At 43.4% G+C, this 21,761-nt stretch overlaps 1 protein-coding gene across 7 annotated transcripts in view; it reads left to right on the plus strand.

The window, feature by feature from the left end:
* LOC147174980 (semaphorin-4B-like) overlaps positions 1–21,761 on the plus strand; it is a 109,456-nt gene that overhangs the window by 47,337 nt on the left and 40,358 nt on the right. Inside the window, exon 1 of one of the 7 annotated variants that reach the window (XR_015094706.1) lies at positions 1,468–1,786. The exons of the other annotated variants lie outside the window; for them this stretch is intronic. The gene's annotated coding sequence lies outside the window, so the exon portion shown is untranslated. Of the gene's footprint in view, positions 1–1,467; positions 1,787–21,761 lie in introns of those variants that run through there. 7 annotated transcript variants of the gene reach the window in all.

Below are 21,761 nucleotides of genomic sequence, written 5' to 3' on the forward strand. Positions count from 1 at the left end.
AAAAAAAGGGGGACAGATGGCAGCAATGTGAGAGAGGTATCGAAGTGTGAGGTGTCACATGATCAGGGTGGAAAATCCGTCCCCCAAAAAAGTCCAGCGTTGTTTTGTCTCCAGCGTGCGTTTGGACGTCTGCTGGCGAGTTTGCGTGCAAGCAGGCGCTTCCACTCAAGCTCAGGTGTGCTAACGGCAGCGCTTGGAAGAAGACGTCCGCCTTGACAACACGCCGCCGCGCTATTGTGACTTCATCCCGAACCCCTCGAGCTCGTCTTTGAAAGGGTATAATTAGCATCGGCTATTTGAGAAAACAGCCGCGCCCCCGTTTCGACACCCCCCCCCCCGGCCCACATGTCTCCCTTTACCCGAGAGATATTTTTCTGGAGAATGCTTGACTCGGGTGGGGCGGGGTCAGCCTCTTAAGCAAGTTGCGGTCGTGTCAGAAATTGAGTGAGCAAAGGCACCGTTTTTTTGGCGTGAGAAAAAGCTCATGGATCGCCGCCAAACAAACAAAAAATCCCAGAAAAAAAGAAATAAAATAAAAAATAATTATAAAATATTGAATAAATTGGGTGACGCATGCATCGACTGTCATTTTAAGTTGTAATACCACCATTCACCACTAGATGACACATATGCCTTAGGTGTGCTAACACCGATTCTTATATTTGATTTACTTATTTACTTACTTGTATCAATTCATTTCTTATGTTATGAATTTATTTGATTTACTTTTTTTTGTTACTTACTTATGGTATTTATTAAATATTTGTTCTTGTTCTATTAATTTATTGTATTTACTTACCTACTTATATTATTTATTTATATTGTGCTATTAATTTATTTTATTTAGTTATTCACTCACCTACTTATGTTATTTATTAATTTATCTTGTTTTATTAATGTATTTTATTTACTTATTTAATTACCTACTTGTATCAATTAATTTCTCATGTTATTAATTCATTGTATTTACTTATTAACTTACCTACTTATGATATTTATGAATCTATTTTTTTCTTAACTGTCTTTATTGCAGGACTGATGTTCAGCACTTTATGGAGCGATGGTAGTTTGAAAGTGCTTTATAAATAAAATTGACTTGAGATATTAAAACATGAGTAGACCTAATATTTTTTTATCTATTTTTTGCGGATAAGGAATGATACACACGACAATTACAGCATCTCAATAATATTACAATTTTGAGTTATAAAAAAAATGCACAAAATGAGTTCTTATCCTTGAATGGTCATTTTTATGCAAGTGTGTGTGTGTGTGGGGGGGGGGGGTGAAGTATTTTGAGAGCAGGTATTTTGCACATGCACATGTATTTTGTCCATATTTAAAATAGCATTTGTTTTGTCATCCATCTGGTCGGGAAGTGCGTGGTCGAATGTGGCCCCTCCCAGTCGCACTTATGACCCCCCCCCCTCCCCTCCCCTTTTTGCTTGATGAAGGCCTTTGAAACGCGGAGCCGGCGAGTGGCACTCGAGTCTCCCGCTGTGGGCGTGGCCTCTGCCGTGTGGGCGCGGCCTGCTTTGCAGCGACCGACCGAAGCCGGACTTGGTGTTGGCAGCAGCTTCACACACACACGCACACGCACGCGCTCAAACTGTCAGTGGGAGAAGAGAGAAGACAAGAGCGAGAAAGGACGTTGCCGGACCTGCTCCGAATTTCTCCACCAGCTCGCTGAGGATTTTTTCTTTCTTTTTTTTTTTCCGCGCGCGCGTCCTCTTGTTGGAGGGAAAAAAGAAGCCGCTGTTTGCTTTCCGGAACCGAGTTCGGGCTCGTAAGTCAATCTTGTCTTGTTTTATCGGAGAGACCTTGTGCTCGTGACGTGTGCGTGTTGTGGCTTCATGAATCATTGATGTGCGTTGATGGCAGGAAGTGCTCGAGTTAACCTGTTGTAAAAAAAAAAAATGACGTCAACCACTTCCCTGATAGTAAAGTTGAGTTTTCAACCCCCCCCCCCCCCCCATTTCCCAAAGCGAATGTTATGGATAACGAACGGTGTTGTTAGGTGAAAGTGGGCGTGAGTTGAAATGAAGCAGCAGGCCACAACTTTGGTGACTTGATCACTCGAGCTCATCTTTCCATCAAATATGTTCGGCATGACAGGACAGTTGAATTATTTGTAGGGGTTTTTGAACGTTTCCTTGTTTTTGACAGGCCTAGAAAAATTGAATAGACTGAATGCAAAGTACGGGATCGCTTCCATTTAAATTGGGTTTTTGCAAATAAATGCTCTAAATGAGAGCGTTTGCGTTTGTTGTAATTAACGGGTTGGTAAAGAAGAAATGCAGAACAATTGCAATTTCTGCGCAGATGAAAAGAACAAATCCTTTTAGAAAGAAACGTGAAGTAGTTAAACACACTTCATTTTAGGGATTATCGGTTGGGCCGATTGTCGGTGCAGATACTTTTGACGAATATCGGCGTCGGCCGTTTTTACACATCTGAAAGCAGATGAAGCTGTTCTCTCTCTGAGCGGCGAATGTTTGCAAACTTAGTGAATTTTGTGTTTTCTTCAGGGTTGGTTAAATGTTGCAAAAGGTTGCGATGATGGTCACAGGCAGTTTTTACTTGTCACAAACTGGTTTTCTTGTCACAAACTGGTTTTCTTGTCACAAAGAAATTTTGAACATTATCTGACAAATCTTTCACTGTTTGTGAACATCTTTTGAAACATTTGATGAACTCTAGACGAGAACGCAAAATTTGCTACGTTCACAAGCACAGAGATTTAGAGCAATTTAAAACGGGGTTCAGTTGATGGAAATTTGTATGTATATATTTATTAAAAATTTCACGCAACTTTATAAGAGAAGCTGCTTTTGTTAAAAAATAAAACTAACATCAGTGAAAGTTTAACATTTCAGTTATGTTCACATTTTTTAGAAAACTATGTACTATAAAAAGTATTCACGATGAACCTTTTTTACCAGGTTTCCGACCTAGCTTGTAGCTAACTTAGCCTGTAGCGGACGTGCGCGAAGTCACGCACGTTGCCGTCGCGTCTTTTGAGCAACTGCCGAAAGAAGTCGTCTTCCAAACATCAAAGCAGGAACGGAAACAAACGTTGCTTTGTTGTGACTGTGACGTTTGTGTAACGTTCGGAAGCGCTATATAAACGTGACAAAGTGCAATTTCTAGTATTACCTGCAAGTGTGGAGAATAAAAATCACAATAACAAAGTTGTGGGAATGAAGCTGACTTGACTTGACTTTGAAAAAGACTTGAATTGTTGGCAGCTCGAGGCTTTCGGATCAACCGTTTCCCTCCTTTCGTGTATTCCGGCGCTCCGCCATTGCGCCGAATGCTCGAGCTTGCCGAAAAGGGCCACTTTTTGTTCGCACCGAGTTCAAAAAGAGGAGACTGCGATTAGTGTCAGCGTCTTCAGAGGACGTCTCGACATCCGTCTCCAAGCCTGCGGTGCGGGAACCTTGGCGATAACGCGCCGCTCTCAACGCATGCTCGGGGCGAAGATTTGGGAACCGGCAGATGATTCCACGAGAGGGCCGGAATAACGACGCGGCCCGTGACAGAGACGTTTTGTTTGAGTTCCTCGTTGTTGTCTCGCGTCAGAGAAAAGCTCGTCTGTGCTGACCTTGGCCTGCTGTTTTCCTTTGCAGGGAGCCACAAAGAAAACAGCTGGCGGTTGCATTCTGGATGCCGGCGGCCTCCACAATGAGCCGCCTGTGCCGCGCTGTCAGAAACGCTCTGGCCGCTCTGACTGTCAAGTAACTTTTCTCTCACCGGGATGTGCGTGCACTCGTGGCTGACAATGGGGCGCTCTAAAGGGCACATGCCAGCCCGAAGCATCTGTCCACATGCTGGATGTCAAGTCAGACCTTTAAAAATGGTTTTACCTCACTCTTCCGCCTTCTCTTTGTAATGTGCGTGCACTCATGGCTGACAATGAGGCACTCTAAAGGGCCCATGCCAGCCCGAAGCATCTGTCCACATGCTGGATGTCAAGTCAGACCTTTAAAAATGGTTTTACCTCACTCTTCCGCCTTCTCTTTGTAACGTGCGTGCACTCATGGTTGACAATGAGGCACTCTAAAGGGCCCATGCCAGCCCGAAGCATCTGTCCACATGCTGGATGTCAAGTCAGACCTTCAAAAATGGTTTTACCTCACTCTTCCGCCTTCTCTTTGTAATGTGCGTGCACTCATGGTTGACAATGAGGCACTCTAAATGTCAAGTCAGACTTGTAAAATTTGTTTTACCTCACTCTTCCGCCTTCTCTTTGTAATGTGCGTGCACTCATGGTTGACAACGAGGCACTCTAAAGGGCCCATACCAGCCGAAAGCATCCGCTCACACGCTGGCTGTCAAGTCAGACTTGTAAAATTTGTTTAACTTCACTCTTCCGCCTTCTCTTTGTAACGTGCGTGCACTCTTGGTTGACAATGAGGCACTCTTAAGGGCCCATGCCAGCCCGAAGCATCTGTCCACATGCACGCTGTCAAGTCAGACTCGTAAAATGTGTTTAACTTCACTCTTCCGCCTTCTCTTTGTAATGTGCGTGCACTCATGGTTGACAATGAGGCACTCTTAAATGACCCATGCCAGCCCAGAGCACCTGTCCGCATGCTGGCTGCCACATCATTTTTATTTATTTTTTTACCTCACTCTTTCACCTTCTCTCACCATGATGTGTGCGTTTGCACTCATGACTGACAACGAGGCACTCTCAAGGGCCCATGCCAGCCCGAAGCCTCTGTCCACATGCACGCTGTCAAGTCAAACTTGTAAAATTTGTTTTACCTCACTCTTCCGCCTTCTCTTTGTAATGTGCGTGCACTCATGGCTGACAATGAGGCACTCTAAAAGGGCCCATGCCAGCCCGAAGCACCTGTCCACATGTTGGCTGCCATGTCATTTTTACATTTTTTTTTTTTTAAACCTCACTCTTTCACCTTCTCTCACCATGATGTGTGCGTTTGCACTCATGGCTGACAATGAGGCACTCTATAGGGCCCATACCAGCCGAAAGCATCCGCCCACATGCACGCTGTCAAGTCAGACTTGTAAAATTTGTTTTACCTCACTCTTCCGCCTTCTCTTTGTAATGTGCGTGCACTCATGGTTGACAATGAGGCACTCTAAAAGGGCCCATGCCAGCCCGAAGCATCTGTCCACATGCACGCTGTCAAGTCAGACTCGTAAAATGTGTTTAACTTCACTCTTCCGCCTTCTCTTTGTAATGTGCGTGCACTCATGGTTGACAATGAGGCACTCTAAATGACCCATGCCAGCCCAGAGCACCTGTCCACATGTTGGCTGCCATGTCATTTTTACATGTTGTTTTTTTACCTCACTCTTTCGCCTTCTCCTTGTAATGTGCGTGCACTCATGGCTGACAATGAGGCACTCTAAAAGGGCCCATGCCAGCCCGAAGCACCTGTCCACATGTTGGCTGCCATGTCATTTTTACATGTTTTTTTTTTTAAAACCTCACTCTTTCACCTTCTCTCACCATGATGTGTGCGTTTGCACTCATGGCTGACAACGAGGCACTCTCAAGGGCCCATACCATCGACGGATTGTTTGCATTGTGGATGCCGCCGGCGCGATGCTGTCAAACGCTTTGGCCGCCCGCTTAAGCGCTGCCTGTTATGTCAGGGCTGGAAAATCCTCGCTGGGAAGGTATCGCGTGGCAGATTCCCTGCGCCGAGTCGGTCTTCAAGTGGAATACTTTGTAGGAGGGGGAATGCGGCGGCGGCGGCGGCGGCGGCGGCGGCGCTGTGGATCAAGTGCGCTGCAAGTAATAGAAGCTCCAGGATAAGATGAAGTGACGCGAGTGCGTGTGCCGTCAAGTCGCTCAAAGCGGTGGCCAACCTGTTGCACACGACGAAATGCGGAAAAGACAAAGACCAATAAATCACAGCGTGTCTGGCGGCAGATGAATCTCATATGCCGGCGCCATATGCACGTGTCTCCATTTTGTCAGCGCGCTTCCCCCGGCGTGCTGCTTCTTTTGTCAGCTTGACTTTAGGCGAGATCGTTTTCAAGTCGCTTTTAAACAAAAACGCTATTTTTACCCCGAAGGCTTTGAAAGCGCGTCGCATTCAAATTTGCCGACTGCAATCCAAATCCCTCCTGAATTGGATTTCAAACATTAAGGGAATCGTTTATTAGACAAAATGAAAAAGGTTTCTCGCCGCATGTCCTCAGGCAGACTTGGGTTTGCCTCTCTGCTCTTCGTGCAACGCAGCGCGGCACGTGTTTTATGTTCTTCGTACGACGGTGGAGCCTCAAAATGCGCTCGGTCAACTTGAGCTTTTCGGGGGAAATTTCACGATGGACCGAAAATGCACTCAAACCTTTCAGGTGAATTGAAGTGGACCCAATAGGCATGGACCGGAATTCTGATAGGAGGATAACCGCGAGAAAAAAAATGTCACGGTATTAAATTAAAATTACGGCTCTAAAATACACTTTGAAAAAGAAATATTTGGGTCAATCAAAAAATTTCTTGTCTATTTTATTTAAAAAAATTGATATAGAAGAAACGTGTACCATGTTAAGTTTATATAAAAAAACAAAACAAACAAATAAATAAATAAATGTTAACATTCTTCTTCTGTTTTAATCCGTCTTACTAAAGTCACATTGTTATTTTTTATTTTTTTTATTTTTGGACATTAACAGAGCATTATTAGTAATCAAAGAGGCCGATAAACCGATATTTGAAACCGACTTTAATTTGCAGTATGAGAGAAAATATTAGCGACAAAAAATTAATTAAGAAAAATAACTTTGTTGATAGCGATTAAGTATGTTCAAAATTTCTTTGTGACAAGAAAAACAGCGACCGTGATCAACTTTTTTGCAACGCTTTCCAAGCCCTGACAAACCCCCAAAATTTGCAAACATTCCCGCTTAGCGAGATACCAACTTTGTCGGCCTCCAGATTTGGAAAAAATTCCGTTGCTGATATTTGCCAAAATGCCAAATATGGACGCCAATAATCGGTCCATATTTACCGTGCATCTTTCGTTTCCAAGCAAAATATTTGTGTCAAGTAGCATTTTTTTTTTTTTTAATTTTATCATTTCCATGAGCTCATCTTTAGCATTAAGCTAACCTACTTTCATAACAAGTTTGAATGGCCACAAGCGCCTTCGGTTTGGAACGCAATCATTTGTCATTCTTAATTTGGACATTTTGGACTTGTACGAGTTATGCATCACAAAAACATGATCGTATTTGTATTGTTTCATCTTAAAAAGAATCCCCAGGAGTGCGTCTGCACTTTCCCAGGCTTCTTGGCCACGCCTACTTACACTTTTATCAAGGGTTCTTCCCGGATGTTGCGCAGATCTTGACGTTGTCCACTGAATTGCCGTCAGCGCCGCTTCCAAGTTGCCGTCTCCACGGCAACAAGAGGTGGCGTTCGCTTTGAGGCTTCTCTTGAGTTTCCAAACAAACTTCTCCGCTGTAACATTTCCTGAAAAAAAACCACAACCTGGAAATCTGCTGCTGACAACTTAAGTGCCCTCCATCTTCTGTTGCTTTTTTTTTCATGTGACATTTTGTATATATTGTCGTTACTGTTTCAACGTGTGCTTAATGGAGAGAAACGAGCGAGGAAAGGGTTAATATTGTGCCGCGCTGCCGACTTGTAACCCAAAGGTTCAACGCGGGCCTTGAGGGAATCCTGTTACTGCGTACTCGCTGATGGGAACTCTGCAAACAGGCATTCTGGGAGCACAGCGGGCTTCTGTGTTTATTCCCACTCCGGCGCTGGTTGGCGACGTGGGAAACGGCCGCGGATGTGGAAGCGGGCCAAGTCGCTGCCATATCTCTTGAGATTGTTCTTTTGAAACGGGATTGCAAGCGCTGGTGGGAAGTCGCCATGTACAAAATATGACGTTACTCTGCAGAAGATGCCATATTTGTGCTCCAATATCCACCGCTTAACATGTTAGAACGACCGCAACATTCATGCTAGTTTCATTAGCCTGCCTGTTGTGTATTAGAATTAAGCAAGTGGACTTTTGTGAGGCCAAGTTATGTTTTTCTTTTAAATTCATATTGAAATTTACTGCCAAACTGCTACTTCGTGTTAAGTTAGCTAACACCATTTAGCGCTCGCGACCCAAAATGTTCTTTGCTAACACTGTGCTAGGCTAGCAAATGAGAGGGAATTTACACATTTGGATGCTGGACCTGTGAGATGAGCTAGCTTAGCGCTAGCTAGGATGTGTATTAGAATTAAGCAAGTGGACTTTTGTGAGACCAAGTCATGTTTTTCTTTTAAATTCATATTGAAATTTACTGCCAAACTGCTACTTCGTGTTAAGTTAGCTAACACCATTTAGCGCTAGCGACCCAAAATGTTCTTGGCTAACACTGTGCTAGGCTAGCAAATGAGAGGGAATTTACACATTTGCATGCTGGACCTGTGAGATGAGCTAGCTTAGCGCTAGCTAGGATGTGTATTAGAATGAAGCAAGTGGACTTTTGTGAGGCCAAGTTATGTTTTTCTTTTAAATTCATATTGAAATTTACTGCCAAACTGCTACTTCGTGTTAAGTTAGCTAACACCATTTAGCGCTAGCGACCCAAAATGTTCTTGGCTAACACTGTGCTAGGCTAGCAAATGAGAGGGAATTTACACATTTGGATGCTGGACCTGTGAGATGAGCTAGCTTAGCGCTAGCTAGGATGTGTATTAGAATTAAGCAAGTGGACTTTTGTGAGGCCAAGTCGTGTTTTTCTTTTAAATTCATATTGAAATTTACTGCCAAACTGCTACTTTGTGTTAAGTTAGCTAACACCATTTAGCGCTAGCGACCCAAAATGTTCTTGGCTAACACTGTGCTAGGCTAGCAAATGAGAGGGAATTTACACATTTGGATGCTGGACCTGTGAGATGAGCTAGCTTAGCGCTAGCTAGGATGTGTATTAGAATTAAGCAAGTGGACTTTTGTGAGGCCAAGTTATGTTTTTCTTTTAAATTAATATTGAAATTTACTGCCAAACTGCTACTTTGTGTTAAGTTAGCTAACACCATTTAGCGCTAGCGACCCAAGATGTTCTTGGCTAACACTGTGCTAGGCTAGCAAATGAGAGGGAATTTACACACTTGCATGCTGGACCTGTGAGATGAGCTAGCTTAGCGCTAGCTTAGCGCTAGCTTAGCGCTAGCTAGGATGAGGCTAGTAGCAAGATAGATAGATTTAAAATGTGCCCAAAGAGGAAAATCTTTTTAATGTTAAATGAATGTAATTTTTCTTTCGTTATTGTTATTGACATTTACTGTCATTTTTTTGGGTGTCATGATTAATTTGTCAGTCAGCTTGTTTCATGTTTTATAATAAAGACCTATTTGCAAGCGCCTGTGTTGACATTTGACCTTAGGGGGGGGGGGGGGGGGGCTTGTTGTACAAGGTGTCACACTCGGCACTGTTGGCGGTTGTTGGCGGTCCAGCTTGTTGTTGTGCGAGAGCAGGTTTGATTAATGGACGGACCCTCGGGGCGAGCCCTCGTTTAGCAGCCCCCCCCCCCCCCCCCCAAAACGCTGTGATTTGATATCACGGGGCATTCCATGAAGCGCCCTTTACTTCGCTAATGGTGCTGCTTTCGCGGTCACGAGTTACCCGATCGTCTCGCTGTAAACAAGACGTGGTTGAAAAAAAAAAGCGATTCATGGTTTTGTGAATCGATTGACTGAAAATGAGTTCCCTGCGGTTAAAATGATTTGAGCTTGACTTTTTATCAGCCGTCAGATTTTGAAAAAAAGGCCGATACCGATATTCGTCCAAATTATCGGCGCCGATAATTGGGCAGGGCCAACTTGAAAAGCAACCGAAATTGCTTCACAAATCAGCTGCCAGAATCCCCAAACCGCCGTTTTTGGAATGCAAGGTGAACCCCCGGCATCTCGTGATGCGAGCCGATATTGGCCAAGTGCGCCGTGCACCTGTTTTCACCCCGGCGAGCACACGCCTCACGTGTGTGCGGCGAGGTCTCCGCGGGGCCGCGAATAGATGCGGCGCTGCCTGCCGCCGTCAAATCCATTCACGAGGAAGCTGACATTGACGCAACGCTAACCTTCAACACGTCTCAGTGTGATCATTGTTGTCTTGTGCACTCGTGTCGTTTCTCATTCTTCCCAGCGCGTCAGCACGCGTTGCTGCGCCATCATGATGCTAGCGAGCGCGCGGAACTCAAACCCTGTTTCGTGTCCAAGTACGGATCTTGTAACCGGCGAGCCGTTAGCGTATGATTCGCATTCTGGCTCTCTCTCTTCCTCTTTCTTGTTTCTTTGGTGGCCGTGATCAACAGCTACACTTCGACCTTTACGCATTTTAAAGAGTGGCGAGCGTCCGGTTCGAGAACAGGCCTGAGGACGTTTTGCATCGCAAGCAGGCATGACGGCGCCGTCCAAATCGTCCCCTCGGTGAAAGTGATTTCACACTTATTTACAAACACATCTGGAAGTCTGTCAGTATTTACAACATTTCAAGTGCCTGTAAGTGTCATAATGATTTTGCCACAAAAATATTGCCACGTAAAAGCTCAGGGGGCGGGATTATATCCCGCCGGGTCATCATGGCGCTTTTCCACAGCACAACGAGGCGCTCTATAGCGGCCAGGCCTGCACGAAGACCCTGGCTGTCAAGTCAGACTTGTAAAATTCGTTTTACCGTACTCTTCTGCCTTCTCTTTGTGATGTGCATGCACTCATGGCTGGCAATGAGGCACTCTAATGGAGCAAAAGAAGCACCTGCCCACATTTTAGCTTCCATTTTCTTTTCTTTTTTTACCTCACTCTTTCGCCTTCTCTCACCATGATGTTTTTGCACTCATGGCTGACAACAAGGCACTCTCAAGAGCCCATATCAGCTGAAAGCATCTGCCCACACTCTGGCCGTCAAGTCAGATTTGTAAAATTAGTTTTACCTCACTTATCCGCTTTCTCTTTGTTATGTGCATGCACTCATGGCTGGCAATGAGGCACTCTAATGGGCCCATGGCACCCGAAAGCACCTGTCCACATGCTGGCTGCCAAGTCATTAATATATTTTTTTCACCTCACTCTTTTGCCTTCTCTCACTCACCATGATGTGTTTGCACTCATGGCAGACAACAAGGCACTCTAAAGGGCCCATACCCGCTCAAAGCATCTGTCCACCTGCTGGAGGTCAAGCCAGACCTTTAAAACTTGTTTAACCTCACTCATCCGCCCTTCTCTTTGTAATGTGCGTGCACTCATGGTTGACAATGAGGCGCTCTAATGGCCCCATGGCACCAAGAAGCACCTGTCCACATTTTAGCCTCCTTTTTTTTCACTTTTTCACCTCACTCTTTCGCCTTCTCTCACTCACCATGATGTGTTTGCACTCATGGCAGACAACAAGGCACTCTAAAGGGCCCATACCAGCTGAAAGCATCTGTCCACCTGCTGGAGGTCAAGTCAGACCTTTAAAACTTGTTTAACCTCACTCATCCGCCTTCTCTTTGTAATGTGCGTGCACTCATGGTTGACAATGAGGCGCTCTAAAGGGCCCATGCCAGCCCGAAGCATCTGTCCACCTGCTGGAGGTCAAGTCAGACCTTTAAAACTTGTTTAACCTCACTCATCCGCCTTCTCTTTGTAATGTGCGTGCACTCATGGTTGACAATGAGGCGCTCTAATGGCCCCATGGCACCAAGAAGCACCTGTCCACATTTTAGCCTCCTTTTTTTTTCACTTTTTCACCTCACTCTTTCGCCTTCTCTCACTCACCATGATGTGTTTGCACTCATGGCTGACAACAAGGCACTCTAAAGGGCCCATACCAGCTGAAAGCATCTGCCCACACTCTGGCCGTCAAGTCAGATTTGTCAAATTTGTTTGACCTCACTCATCCGCTTTCTCTTTGTGATTATGCCTGTAGAAGGATCTCGTTGAAGGATGATCTCAAAAAATGACAAGTCAAATCCATTTGTTGAAGCTGCACTTTTGCGGCTGCCCTGTTGGCGGCTTTTCCTCCACCTCTCGCTGCAGTGATGTCATGTCATAACGTACACAACAGTGTGTTCCCCTTTTCAACACGGCAACTCAAGCGCTTCCCTTTCTGTTATGCGGCTCCGTTCAGAGGGCCCGAAATAGAGATGGAAGTACACAACGGAACGCTCGCCGGTCCTAAAAGCCTCTAGTGGTAAAAAAAAAAGGGACACGTTGCGGAGCTGACAGACGGGCCGGCGGGGCTCATGTTTTTTTGCAGAAGAGGCGCAGTAAGATAGCGACGTCTGAATAATTCATCTTGTTGGCTCGGAGATGTGATATTTTAAGACGTGCAGTGTGAGCGGCTGCAGGGCTCGCGGCGGCTTCTGTCTTTTGCTCTCTGGCGCTTCGCCACCAGCCGGGTCAAGTATGCAGTTGTTGTCACGATGAGTTAGGACACAAGTCAATATTTGTATTGAGTACTTATTTCCCTGTGCTTGCACTCTAAAATCAGTTGGGTCAAAAAAGTAACCCAATTATGGATCAAAAAATGGACCAATCCACTTTAGGGGGTCAATTTGACCCAACTTTCTGGGTTGTTTTATACAAAATGACCCAATTTTTTGACCCAAGAATGAACCAATTTTTGGATTCAAAGTTGGGTCAAATTGACCCAAGCATTACATGGGTCTATTTTTGACCCATAGTTGGGTTATTTTTGGCCCAACTGTTTTTAGAGTGTGATTTAGGGTGGCTGGTGTTATCTGCATTAAAAGGCCTGTTTATGCACTCTAAAAACAGTTGGGTCAAAAGTAACCCAATTATGGATCAAAAATGGACCAATCCACTTTAGGGGGTCAATTTGACCCAACTTTCTGGGTTGTTTTATACAAAATGACCCAATTTTTTGACCCAAGAATGAACCAATTTTTGGATTCAAAGTTGGGTCAAATTGACCCAAGCATTGCATCGGTCTATTTTTGACCCATAGTTGGGTTATTTTTGGCCCAACTGTTTTTAGAGTGTGATTTAGGGTGGCTGGTGTTATCTGCATTAAAAGGCCTGTTTATGCACTCTAAAAACAGTTGGGTCAAAAATAACCCAACTATGGGTCAAAAATAGACCGATCAATTTGACCCAACTTTCTGGGTTGTTTTATACAAAATGACCCATTTTTTTGACCCAAGTAAAGAATCTGACCAATATTTATGATTTGTTTTACACAAAAAGACGCATTTCTTGACTCCAATTTGAGGATCGGTCCATTTTTGACCCATAGTTGGGCTATTTTTGACCCACCGGTTTTTAGAGTGTGTGATAAATGGGCCACAATGTTAACTGCACAGCAACCTCTTCGGGTTTGCACGCTCAAGCTTTTATGCGGAGGTTTGGGATTAATGACGTTTGGTTTTTCAACCACTCCACTTTTATAGCCATGTCATTAATAATTCAATTTTCTTCTGAATTTATGGGAAAAAGGAAATATTAAAAATAATCCATTCATGGTTTTATAAATCAATATCAGGCTCGAAAAGTAAAATCGATTTGATATTGATGATTCAATTTTATTTATATATATATATATATATATATATATTTTAAATATATTTATATATATATAATGTTTGTATTTGTGAAACTGGACGGATGCTCACCCGCATGAGAAGTTGTCAGAGTTCCGTACTAAGTTGCGGTACTCGGCGAAATGTCGCCATGATGTGGAAACCGATTCACGTCATCTCTCCGTGACATCAGCTCCCGCCCGCGCGCTTGGACTCCGGCGGCGCAGTGTGAACATGTTCCAACTGAGATTGCATCTGAAACCCACACGGCGAGTAGGTGTGCTTCTCGCCCGCAAACAAAAAGGGCTCTTTTTGAAGTTGGCACGCTAATCTGAGCTTTCGCGTGCGAGCGTTAACAGCGTGGAAAACGTCTGGCAACTTTTCCGACATAACGTGACCTTTTTTTTTTTGTACCTTCTTTGAATGATTTATGCGTTTGCGCAATGATCGTCTCATCATGTGATGTCATGGGTTTGCGCCCGCGTACCTGCAACCGGGCTCGCTGGACTCCCGTCATCTGATAGGCCGCTAATCCACTTATTATGCTTGTCTGGTTTCATACAACAGCCAGTCAGCCATTAAATCATCTCGCCTGAGGATCAGCAGCAGGCCCCGCCATTTTCTCCTGTTCCCGAACCGTGTCCAATGTGACTGAAAGGGGAAACGAATGTAGAAACATTGACTCTTCGGATGGCGGTGGAGCGCGGACCTCTGCCAAGGTGCAAAAATCTTCATCAAGAGGACATTTTTTCCGCGACTGCTTCAATTCAATGTGCTTTACAGCGACATGAAATTGCAATAAGGCAAAATAAAAACATTCCATTAAAACAAAAATAATCATCAATATACTAAATTAAACAGAAGAATGATTATGGCTTGTCAAATGAACACAACAACAGAGGTCACATCATTGACCCCTGGGGAACCTCACAGGTCATAAATACTTTGACCTGTGTTTGCTCGTTCATACAAATATTTTTCTTATCATTTTTTTTCTTGTCATACAAGAAAAGTACTTCAAAATGGGTGCCCAAGTCCTGTCCCTCGAGAGCCCCTATCCAGCCTGTGTTCCAGGTTTCCCCTCTTCCAACACACCTGAATCAAATGATCAGATCACCAGCAAGCTCCGCACATGCTGTCAAAGTATTTATGACCTGTGAGGTTCCCCAGGGGTCAATTATGTGACCTCTGTTGTTGTGTTCATTTGACAAGCCTCAACGCCGACAACGTTCAAAATCAGGCGGTTGAGACTTTAATCTCAAAAATCAGAATTCTGAATGTAATCTCAAAAATCAGAATTCTGAATGTAATCTCAGAATTCTGACTTTAAAGTCATTTAAAGTGAGAATAATAGTAACACTAATAAAGTCAGAATTCTGACCTTTAAATCGGAATTCTAAGATTAAAGTCAGAATTCTGAGAATTAAGTCATAATCCTGGCAACCTTTTTTTTTCTCTTCACTGGCCCTAATCCTCTTCTATAAATCCAAAACAGAGATCTTAAAAATGATTTTTTTTTATATATGTGGCGTGACTCCAAAATGTTTCATGGAAATTGTTGTGTTTGTACAACTTTGCTAAGAAAACAAACCAATCAAAAGGAGTCCTGCAATCGTTCTAAGACGGCAAATGAGCAACGCAGGCCCGACTCGTTTCCCCTTGACTGACAACATGAGCCTGACCGCATTAAGCCTTGCCAAATGAGGGGCGCGCTTGAGTGACAAGAACTCATCTGCCCCCGTACGGTTTTTCCTGATACGCGGGTCTCTCGGGTCACATCTGGTCGCCCGGGATTCAGGATATCAATGATCGGAATTCCCTCCGCGTGATCCGCCAGCCCGACGATTCACACGAGGGCTCGGATGACGGGAATGCCGAGGTCCGAGTGTGACTCCCGAAGACGCAGGAATGCGCGTCCCCGCTATTGATCCTCACTAAGTGAGGTCAGTGAGTGGGGGGCATGGCGGCCTCGCTCCTCAGACCCCCCAGGAAGGACGGCCTCCTCCCACAAAGTTATTTCAATGCGCTCTGAATGTCGGCTGAAGAGGGAGGACTTCACTTGTGCTTTTGACGTTCGAATGACGGGATGTTAGGGTCGGAGTAGGCAGGAAAACTGCATGCGTGAATGAACCGGTAGACAAAGATTTTATTTGGAAAAAATCTACAGGTGTTCAACATGATAACAATCCAACATGATTAACCAGATCAATGATCATTTTTTGGCAGAAATGACAAGGAGAGTCATAGGAAGCCGTTTCAATGGGCCGCGACTCACCCCCCAAAAGCTATTCACACATTTGGGCTAGTTGCAGTCAAATTCAGTCCAAGTTTGCTGTCAATTTCCAATAATTTTTCTAGAAATTTAATGTCAATTTCCAATACCATGAGCCCCCCCCCCCCCCAAAAAAAAAATCTTAGATGACAAAAGCTATTCACAGATTTGGGCTATTTGCAGTCAAATTCAGTCCAAATTCCCCAAAAAAATTCTAGAAATTTACTGTAAATTTCCAGTAAAATTTCTAGAAATTTACTAGAAATGTTACAAATTATAACAATCCAACATGGTTAACCAGATTAATTATCATTTTTGGTAGAAATCGTAGAAAGCGTCGTAGAAAGCCGCTTTGATTGACCATGAGGTTCCCCCCCCCAAAAAAAATTCTTAGATGAACCCCCCAAAAGCTATTCACAGATTTTGGCTATTTGCAGTCAAATTCAGTCCAAATTTACCCAAACTTTTCTAGAAATGAACTGTAAATTTTCTAAAAATTTACTAGAAATGTTAAAAATTATAACAATCCAACATGGTTAACCAGATTAATTATAATTTTTGGTAGAAATCTTCGCCATGAGTCCCCCCCCCCCCCCAAAATCTTTGATGACACACCCCCAAAAGCTATTCACAGATTTTGGCTATTTGCGGTCAAATTTCTTTACAGTAAATTTCTAGAAAATTTTCGGTAGATTTTCTAGAAATTTGCTGTAAATTTCCAACACTGGAAATGTTAAAAATGACAACAATCCATCATGATTAACCAGATCAATTATAATTTTTGGTAGAAATGACAAGTAGAGTCGTAGAAAGCCGCTTCGATTGACCATGAGCCCCCCCCCCCCCCCCTCCAATTCTTAGATGACATCCCCCCAAAAGCTATTCACAGATTTTGGCTATTTGCAGTCAAATTCAGTCCAAGTTTGCTGTAAATTATATTATATAAATGATAACAGTCCAACATGATTAACCAGATCAATGATCATTTTTGGTAGAAATGACAAGTAGAGTCAAAGAAAGCCGCTTCAATCGGCCGTGAGTCAGCCGCATTCCATTGCATCTTCTATCTGCGCCAGCTTTGCAAAATGCCAAAAGCAAGAAAACTCCACCCGTGCGCACTTTGGCGCTCGACTTGCGCTGGCCACCAAAATAGGGCCCCTGTTTGACCCGAAGCAGTTGACTTGGCCATGCGCCCCGAGCGGACTGGCGGTCCGCGTCGTTGAAATTGACAAGCTCAGCCTTTTATCAGCCTCGGCACACGGATTGGATGTGTGCGGCCCTTTGCCCAGCGGCCTCTTGGCCCGAGCTTGTGTCTGAGCTTCTAAGCCGGCGGAATGTGCGCAGCTTGGCGCCCGCCGCCGACATCAAGGGGGGACGCGGACACGCCGCGGACACGCCGCTTTTGTTTACGGCCTTTCGCGGACGGCACGCCAGCCTCATCCATTTCAAGCGGCCCAAATCTTTCAGTGGCTTGTTACTCAACGAGTGGTCCACGGGTCAACGTGACTCTTGAAGGTTACTGTTTTTTTTTTTTTTTTTGCAGTTTGGCCACCAGGGGGCAAGTGGTGCAGATCTGCAATCATCTGGTTTTGTACCGTAAGTGCAGAGACATGTCCGGGTTGCACAGGAACGACTTGAGTCAAGCCCAGTTTTGATGATCTGCGTACGAAGTGCGGCGGGCTGCAATCATGTCGAGATCGTGGTTTCGTCAGCGCCGCCGCCGTCACATGTCAATATTCCACTCCAGTAAAAAACGGGTTTCTGGGCTAAACAAACGCAGACGTTGAAACGTTTCAACAGGCCTGACCTACTTACGAGTCTCCACCTGGCAGTCACGTGACCCCCTCGTTAAAACAAAGACTCGGCAGTCCAAAGCTGCCTGTGCATCGTTTTCTTGCTCTCCCAGAATAGTCTCGGTCAGCGATCAGGATGTGCTGCCTTCGCCGGTTCCGCGTGCGGCGGCGGTTTGTCGAACGCGCGCCGTTCCGTGATCAGAGGCTCGCTTATATTGCTTCGGGATTTTGGACATTTTTGGTTTTCCGATTTTTCTCACCATCAGTCAAGTTTAAGTGTTCGCATCATACGCAACTTATTTTGATACAGAAAATATTTTTTTCCTGGCATGCGCCAACCCCCCTCTCGTGAGTCGAGGCGTTAAAATTCATTGATTAACCGACAAGTAATGGATGAGAAAATGAATCCACCACTATTTTAATAATCGAGTCATCGTTTAAAGCCGTTGTTTAACTTCAATTTGGCCTATGATTTCATTTATTCTCTTGATTTCTGTAGTCCTTCTTGATAACAGACTCATTTGGTTTTTATTCAAAATAAGACATTTTCAAACATCTGCTACTTTGGAAAGCAGCAACCGAATCAGTTTCAAAAAGATTGGTGAGGTTAATCAATCAATCAATCAATCAGTCAATCAGTCAGTCCTTCTCTTGTGGTACTGCTTAATTGTTGTTTAGTTATTTTAGTACTTAACAATACCAAATAAACAACAACATTTGGTTCATAAACAGTAATCAGGGGAAAACGGTTTTGCAATACATTTTAATGAAAAATAAAATGTAATGTAATTATTTGATGAATCAATAGAAAAATCAATTCTAATAAATCCCAAAATTCTAAAAATATGTGATAGTAACAACACAGAGTACCAAAAAAATAACACAAATGGACATTGGACAGATTTTTTTGGGGGGGGCTTTATGTTTTTTGATTAATAAATTTTAATTACTAAAATAATAAATAAATTCTAGAGATTTCAAGAAATGGTCTAGAAATACTGTATCTAAGAGTTCGGTTTTAGGAATTTAGGAATTAGGTTTCTCATTCGCACCTTTGACAGCTGTGGCAAACGGTGTCAAACCTGGCCAGGCATCCACGGCAATCACAGCCGCGGTCACGTTTGCCCATCCTCTCGCCTTGCAGTGTCTCACGACCGTTCCAAGATGGCCACTGGGGGCGTATCTTCAATTTGACAACGTGCCATCCGAGGCCAAACAAAAATGCGCGTGCGAGTCTCGAAAGATTTTCCGCTAAGGTCAACGTGACGTCAGCAGCCTTCTTAAAGATTCCAGAAGCGTTTTTGTCCATTTGGCTCACGGAAACGGCAAATGGAAAGATTCCTTATGACGAACGAGCTCGTCTGCGCATCTCATCGCAGCCCACTCGGATGGGCTTCTCTCGTCTCGGCAGGACACTTTGACATGAGAACGTACTCACAAATGTCGCTCGCTAACGTTGCCGCGCGATCCGCCGCAAGCTAAGCTGGATTGCGCCGAGAGCAGCAACACTATTTAGTGACTTATTTAGTTATTTATTTTTCCTCCCTACTCGTCGCGATGGCCAGCGGTGGAAATAATTTCCTCGCAGCCGCTTTAAGGGATTTAAGGTCCATTTGCAGGCCGAGGCAGGTTCATCAGATCACTTATATTTTGAATGCACGAGCAGAGGATTAGCGAAGTAAATATGTGCACGCGTGTCCAAATCCCATCGTTGCAACAAAGGGATTGCGCTTCTACAATAAAGTATTAAGGCCACGTATAATAAAACAATTTTCAAGGGGGGGGGGGGGTGTTGCATTCTGATCCCCAAAAAATTGCAAAGTCACAAATTTGCCACTTTATAAACTTGCACATTTGTCACTTTATAAACTCCGAATTTATGAGTTTTTTCTCACAAATTTGCCACTTTATAACATTGCAAATTTACACGTTTTTTCTTGCTAATTTACCCCTTTATAAAGTGGCCAATTTTTCCTGCGAATTTGCCACTTTATAAACGTGCACATTTGTCACTTTATAAACTCCGAATTTATGAATTTTTTCTCACAAATTTGCCACTTTATAACATTGCAAATTTACACGTTTTTTCTTGCAAATTTACCCCTTTATAAAGTTGCAAATTTGCACATTTTTTCTTGCTAATTTACCCCTTTATAAAGTTGCAAATTTGCAAATTTTTTCTTGCTAATTTACCCTTTTATAAAGTTGCAAATTTACACATTTTTTCCCGCAAATTTGTCAGTTTATAAAGTCGCAAATTGACACGTTTTTTTCTCGCAAATGTACACGTTTTTTTCTTGCTAATTTACCCCTTTATAAAGTTGCAAATTTGCAATTTTTTTCTTGCTATTTTACCCCTTTATAAAGTTGCAAATTTACAATTTTTTTCCCGCAAATTTGTCACTTTATAAAGTCGCAAATGTACACGTTTTTTCTTGCTTATTTACCCCTTTATAAAGTTGCAAATTTACAAATGTTTCCTGCAAATTTGTCACTTTATAAAGTCGCAAATTTACACGTTTTTTTCTGGCAAATTTGCCACTTTATTAATTTTTTGTTCCAGAATATTTTATACGTGGCCTTAATACACCGTTTTAATTTAAGGTCCATTTGCAGGCTGTGGTCGTTTCATCAGTTGACTTGTATTTTGCACTTACAGAGGATTGGCAAAGTAAAATACACGCACTTGTGTCGAAATCCCAACCGTCGCAACAAAGGAATTGCCGTCCAACCCTTCAAGGCAAAAACCAACTTGAGTAACATTCACGATGGTGTTTGTTGTGTGGCGGAGGAAGCCGTAAACGGAGGTTGCCGCCGTCTTAGCGGCGCATCTTGCAACCAACCCGAAGACTTCACGACGTTTGAAAGCAACTTACAGTCGTCACGTTTGCCGCTTCAACGTACGAAGTGACATATTTGACAAACTTGCTGTGCGTGTGCGTGTGACGACGCTATTGCGTAACAACGTCTCGGAAGGTTCGGGGAGTCCCCGTCTTGTCTTCCTTCAAACAGCCGGCAGTCATGAAATGGGTCATTCCAGCTCCGGCAGCTTCCAATAAAAGGATCCGCTTTCACACACCGGATCGTGACTCGTGACAATTTAGTTGCTTCGGGACAGCAGATGAAAGTTTTTAGTCTGACTTTGGGCCTTAATTCTTTTGACAAAGACTTTTACTTGATGTCGCGTAATTAAAAGCACACCGAGTTCATGCTATGGTTGGATTTTTATTTTTTATTTATTTTTTCCAAAGTGAATGCAAATGTCTTGTTTTGATTAAACACAAAAGATAATCAGGACTCCAAAAGTTGAACAGTGGTTGTCGATTCATTTGATAATCGATTACTTGTCAATTCATCGATTATTTTTGACAGCTCTAATTAGGTTAATAACTCTTTTTCACACTTTCTGATGTATGTAATGATTAAAATGATCACTCTAAAAAAAATAGTTAATCATCTAATTTAAGATTACGAATTGAATTGTTGACTAAAAAAAAAAGCTTCAATTGGGAACAAACGATTGAATCAAGTTAATCCAAAGTGAACATATAAAGTTTAATTAATCATGAGTTCATTAAACTTAATATATTTTCTTGAATTAAATGAATCCAAAGTGAATATTAATCCAACCTAATATATTCAATTTGGATTAACTTAATTCAATTGTGCGCTCGCATTTTTTTGGGGGGTTGGTCAACAATTCCATTTGTAATCTTAAATCGGTTCAACAATTGTCTTTTTGGAGTGAATTGCACAAATTGCATTTGTGAGATGACGAGCAATTTTTTATTTTTTTTTACCTTCTCATTCATTCTCTTTGATTTCACTTTTCTACCCCCGCTGCTCTTCTGTCGCCAACTTGAGGCAAAAAACGGTCTAAAACGACGACTTTACATTTCACATCTGCTTGGGAAATTTGCTCCGAGGAGTGAAATGGAATATCGTTAGGAATATTTGCACTTCCGCCACTCGTATCGCTTTTCGGCGACGCGGGTGAGAAAACGCAGCCATTTGCAACTTCGATTGCGTCAATGCTGCTTGAGATTCCGCGACGGTCTTCACAACCTGCGTCTGCGCGTGACGTTTCCCGGCGGAGAAGCGAGCTTGAGGAAGTTTTAACTCCCCCCGAACCCGCAGTTCAAAATGTCCCCCATCTCTGTTATGGAGTTAAATAAGATTTTAATGAGCCA

The sequence above is a fragment of the Leptonotus elevatus genome, chromosome 4 (assembly GCF_054856555.1).
Source record: "Leptonotus elevatus isolate MCC_2025b chromosome 4, RoL_Lele_1.0, whole genome shotgun sequence".
Taxonomy (NCBI): Eukaryota; Metazoa; Chordata; class Actinopteri; order Syngnathiformes; family Syngnathidae; genus Leptonotus; species Leptonotus elevatus.